Genomic DNA, 6,214 nt, shown 5'->3' on the forward strand with positions numbered 1-6,214 from the left:
GAGATTGCCTGTTTTGATATCAAAAAAAAAAAAAAGTAGAGGAAAGACGTATACTTGTGTTTAGATTGCTCGTTTTAATCTGATACTAGTTTATAACCCGGTGCAAATATGGTAGACTTGTTTTTTTTTCCCTACGTCCCATGCGGTGTATAAAGAATTACCCTTCATCACCGCCAAAGGAGGCGACGGACAAACGTCGGTAATGGGCCGAGACAGGCGCAAGCCTGCTGCATCCGAGTTCATTGGAATGGGCTTCACCCTCAGATTTTGGGTCCAGAAAAGTTTTTAAGCTTGATGTGGGCAAGTCTTCCTGGGCTAGCCCATGGCCCGTAAGGCTGTTTGAAATCGAGGCTATTTGGACACGTTAATGGCGAGTAGGACGGGACGAGCCGACTCAAGTGGCTGAGCGTATGGTCGGCACGAGCGGCAGAGAGAAGAATCGGCATAAGGGGGCAGCCGTGGCGGTAAGAAATGTGCATGAGGCTGGGCATGGGCATGGTTATATTGGGCCTGGCTTGGGCCGTGTTCTAAAGATTTGGGCTCAGAACTGGCTGAACCTATGGTGCATTGGCTGAAGCCCAGTCCATTCCCAATCATAGCAAAAGATCTGTCTGTGGACAAGTCTATCAATACCATCCAGCCAATACAGGATGTTGTTTCACGTCTTAACACGGTTAAAAGCCTCTTATTCCCCTGTTAATTCTATAAAAGATCAGAATGGTGCAGCAAGGCATCTCCATAGTCCAAGTGCAACGAAAACTTGCACTTTACTGGGTACATCATGCAAAACATAGTGGGTTTTATCATAAAGTCCAACTGTGACACATAATCCATGTTTAAAGTGCTCCAAGCAGCTTCGCACATTCCTAATCTTTGTATATGTGATGGACGACGATGCATCAATTTTTAATAGCTTGCACTTTTGGAGAGCTAAAAAGATCGAAATGTTACTCTTTGGAAAAGATCTCGATGTCAGGACTTCCATCAGCTCTAGAAATCAGTGAATATATAATAATATTTCCTCGTGCTTCTTTGGACATGTTTTTCATAACTATAGTCAATCCAATTTCAAACAAGAATTTGATTAAAAATAAGGCTAATTTTAGACAACATATAGGGTTCAGGTTGCACCGGGTTGCATCTTTTGGATGAAAGAATGGTTGATTTTCTTATATGATGTCGATAATTAGATCATATTTTGCATAGATTTCACAGCATTTCAAATTTTTTATTCACCATTTGCACATATTTCAAAGTAGTCATTGCGCAATCCAATGATAGAAGGTGAATCTCCTTTTACTTGTAAAAGTAACAACTCCAATCCAATATAATGACTTCTCAAATATACACTGAGGACTTGTTTGGTTTGTGGGAAGAACTTTTCTTCCCAGGAAGTAACTTCTAAGAAAATAATTTTTCAGAAAGTTACTTCTTGAGAATAAGACTTTACTATGTTTGGTTGATCATGAGAAGATGACTTATTATAAAGTAGCTTATATTTGGATGAGTATCTATTTTTCTAAAAAAATTATGTAAAATACCTATTATACCCTTAGTAGATATAAAACCATATTTTTTTACTCATAAACTTTATATAAATATAAATATTATATTTATATTAATATAAATATAACATTAGACCATAATAATTTATTGTGTTAATATAATACTAATATATTAATATTATATTAATATAATATAAATATTTTAACATAATAAAATTATTAATATAGATATAAATATAATATTATATTAATAAAAATATTATATCAATATTAATAAAATATTATATTAATAAAAATATTAAAATAATATTAAAATATAATAAATATTAATATTATATTTATATAAATATTAGGATGATATTAATATAATATTATATTACTATTCAGTATTTTATTCTAACCATCTATTGATATTTTACTAAATTTTAGCTATGAATTTTAAAAGGATATTTTAGGAAAGAAAAAGTATCACCACTTTCCATGTGGGAAGTGACTTTTCGTGGGAAATACTTTTTTCACTCTCTCTCTTCTTAAAATTCCAACCAAACAAGAGGCTCTTTCTTCACTTTTCATGAAGTATCTTTCTCATCTCTACTTCCCGTCAACCAAACGAGTCCTAAATATCATTGCGCAACTCAAACTAAATTTGAAATCTGAGCTGACATAAAGTATATAAAGTTTTATACGGACAATCATCAGGTTTAGTGATGTGAAAGAAATGCTCAGCGTCTTGCAATGTTCTTTGTAGTTGAACCCATTTTTTTTTCTTGTTTCTAAAAAAAGAGAGAGAAACTAGAGGCACGTTTTTAGAATCGAAAAACAAGACCCATGACCAAATGTCTAGGATCAAACCGAGATCCGTATAAGGTATCTAATGGTCATCCTCTTGACTATTCAGGAATATTACAGTTAGGAGGGAGAAGATTTCTCTCCGTCCAAGCGAAAGAGAAAAAGAAACCAGAGAAAACAACATAGTAACAACCCCCAAAGCCACAAGAAAACAAGAAGCTACCTGTTGCTTTGCTTTGTGGATTTGCATTGTTTAATTTATTATAGGATTTATGTCTTCTATTTCAACATTCTTACTCTCTTTTTTTTTGCTTATTGTTCCAACTGTATATCATGACCGATGCATATTATCTTGCTTTGACTATTATGTTATTTTGGTTAAATAATTGTTATATTTTTTTTCCTTACTGATTGTAAGAAGATGAGGATGACATGTTGTAAGATCGATACTATCGACTATTTTTTCATAGAATGTTGTAAGATTGATATTATTGACGATCATTCATTGAAATTACAATGGAAGATTGAACATTTTGGAACTCATGTGGAGAGGCATATAAAGTTTTATGAATACAAGTCCAAATTTAAATCTATACAGGAGGATGAATATTCGAATCATCTGTTGTTGTTTTGAAACTATGTAGATGGATGAATATCTAGATTGTCTATGGTTGTTTTGAGATATGTACATATAGATGAATATTTAGATTGTTTATGATTGCTTCGAGATACATGCAGATGAATGAATGTCCGAATCATCCATATTTGCTTTGAAATCTATGCAAATGGATGCATAATCCTGATCATTCATTGATCATTTTGAGATCTATGTAGAAGATAAATAATTTGGATTGTTCACATGGATGCTTTGAAATTTGTGCTATAGATGAATAATCTAGATCATCTATTAGTCACTTTGAGATCTATATAGGTGGATGGATTGTTACTTTAATTTGAATTCATAAATTTAAATATATAAAATGCACAAAATTAAAGAGTAAATATAATAGCATAACTAAGTGATATTTGCACTAAGTAATGAGATAAACATGGTGCTATATTTTAGAACCTAAATTAAAGTTCAATAGTGTGTAAGTTTATAGGGTGCTTTAAAATTCAAATTCAACTATGAATTATTTACAAATTTTTAATTTTAAATCTGAAATTTTAGAAAAGATTTATATATTTCTCCTTTTTTAACTGAAAAATTAAAAAAATTCTACATGTTTATCAGGACATTAGAAAAGATTTATATTGCTGTTTTATACATTTCTCCACTATTTTAAAGCAGTGAAAAAGAAATTTTTGTTTTAATTTAACGTAATAATTTCTATATGAATTTTTGAGCAATAACTAATGAGATTTTATGCTAGAAATCTAAACAAAAGTTTTGTATGGTTTTCAAAGCAGCAATTATTAGAATTTTAGTTTAAAAATGGACTAATTATCTACATAGTTTTTAGAGCAGTAATTTTTTGGATTTTATTTTTAAATTTATTGTCAATTTTTTTATAGTTTTTAAATTCCAGGTAATAAGATTTATATTGTGAAGTAAACTAAATTTTTGTACAGATTTTAAAGTAGAAAGCCTAGGTTTTTTTTTAAATTTAAGAATTTTAATTTATTTTCTGCACAAATTTTGATGTACAGATCAAAGATTTTGTTTTAAAAATTTAGATTTTGAAGTAGCGACCAAAAGGATTTTACTTTGTGCACATATTGTAAAGCTGCAAATAGAATGATTCTTTTTGCATGTTTTTCAAAGCAATAAAATTTGCTTTAAAAGCTGATCTTTTTTTAAAAAAGAATTCAACTTTTTTATAATGGAGATAAAGCTGATGCTACACAATGAAAGCAAATTTAATATGCTACTCAAATAAGCAACTAGTAGCAATTCCTAGTTTAACCACGAATTTTATTTTTAGTTTGTTAATGATGTGGTGCCTACAAATTGCTAATATTGAAAAAATTAATATTTTCAAATTTTTATAACAAATTTTTTAGATCAAAAGATTGAAGGCTTGTTTGGATTGAGCCATTGAGGTGCACTATCTTAAAAATGAAATTAGTCTTGCTCATATAGGCCAATAGCGAGATCGTTTGTAAGATACAACAACCCAACTCAATTCGATCCTCCTCTGAGTATGATCGCAAGTGAAGTTTGACCCAATCAATGCTTTCAATTGCCCAGATGACAAATTATATTGAAAAGAGAATGGATGAAAAATAAATTGAAATGAATAGGATGAAAAATTTAGTAGAGCTTTCTCTATTTTGGACTAAGCAGAAGCACAAGGCCACAATAAACTTGGAACCAATGATGCTAAGCTCTTGAATCGGTGGCCTATTTATAGGTTCAGTCCAGATAACTACCGAAGAGACCTATAAGGTTTGTTATTTTATGGATAAATATCATAAAAAAATTGATCAACTTCTCCATTGATCAATTTATCCATATTCTCACATTTTTCAAAATGGATAAGTTACTTTTTCATGGGTACCATTTATCTATCAAATAAAAAAAAATCTTATCCATCTAGAGGGTGGCTAAATCATTTTTCCATCAATCAAAAAAATGATCTTGTTAATTCATTTCTTGTATACCCTTAGCTTTATAATAATAATATAATATAATAATATATTATCATATAATAATAATAATATATTATATTATTATATATATTAATATAATATAATATGATAATATAATACTATAATAATATAATACATAATAATAATATTATATTTATATAAGATATTAGCATAATATAATATATTATAATATACTATAATATATAATAATATAATAATATATAATAATATATACTAATATAATATAATATATTATTATATATTATATTATTATAATATATTATAATATATTATAATATTAAAATATAATATATTATAAGATAATATATTATATTATAATATTATATATAATAATATTTATATAATAAAAGATATTATGAAAAATATGGATAGATCTTAGCAACTTATTTAGAAAACTAGTAATACAAAAGAATATGGATAACAGATTTTTGAGCTATTTTTTAATATATAAAAGAATATAAATAAATTATTTTTTTATCTAAATATTATTTAAAATATTTATCTAAAAAAATATAAATTTTTAGATAAATTTTTATTCTCAAAAGAACAGACTCGTAAAGACCTCAATAGCTTTGATATTGTTAGCACCTCGTAAAGCTTACCAGCACAAGCATGTTAAGTGAACATGGAAGTTAGCGTAGCATTATGAAACTCAATGTGGAGCTAAACTTCATCCGCAACGCTTACGTTATATATTGAAATCATATTTAAATCTTAAATTTACATTCAAATCTAATATATATATATATATATATGGAGGCATCGCAACGATGCCTTCCTACATCACGTTTTCTAATCTGTTTGTATGCCACGGGTTGAAAAAAAATCCGAAGCATAGCCTTCGCACGACGTCCTGTGGCGCTGCCCGTTTGCACACCATGCGTCCACAAAAAAAAAAAAAAACACACTGAAATGCGATGTCGGCACACTCTCGCTCCACCCAGACAAAATTGACGAGATCGCACGCTCACACCGCCAGTTTTTTTCATAGTCGCCAGCACGGCACATCACGGGAACACGGGTCTCCGACCGATGGAAGAATATAGATCAACAGGTGCGGGCGTAGTCGTGGACGGCGGCGCCGTCATGGAGGGAGCCGAGCTAGGCACAGGTGGACAGGACGGCGACGATGGTGCCGTCGTTGGTGGGGGGGTCAGAGGGATTGGGAGTGGAGCTGACGGGTGGGATGGAGGGCGGAAAGGCGGGCAGCGGTGCGGATGGCGAAAGTGAGGGTGTCGGGGCGAGGGGGGAGAGGGGGACCATCTCGTGCGCGAAGAGGAGGAGGGCGAGTGTCAGTTTGGGAAAGT

The sequence above is a fragment of the Elaeis guineensis genome, chromosome 4 (genome assembly GCF_000442705.2).
Source record: "Elaeis guineensis isolate ETL-2024a chromosome 4, EG11, whole genome shotgun sequence".
Taxonomy (NCBI): Eukaryota; Viridiplantae; Streptophyta; class Magnoliopsida; order Arecales; family Arecaceae; genus Elaeis; species Elaeis guineensis.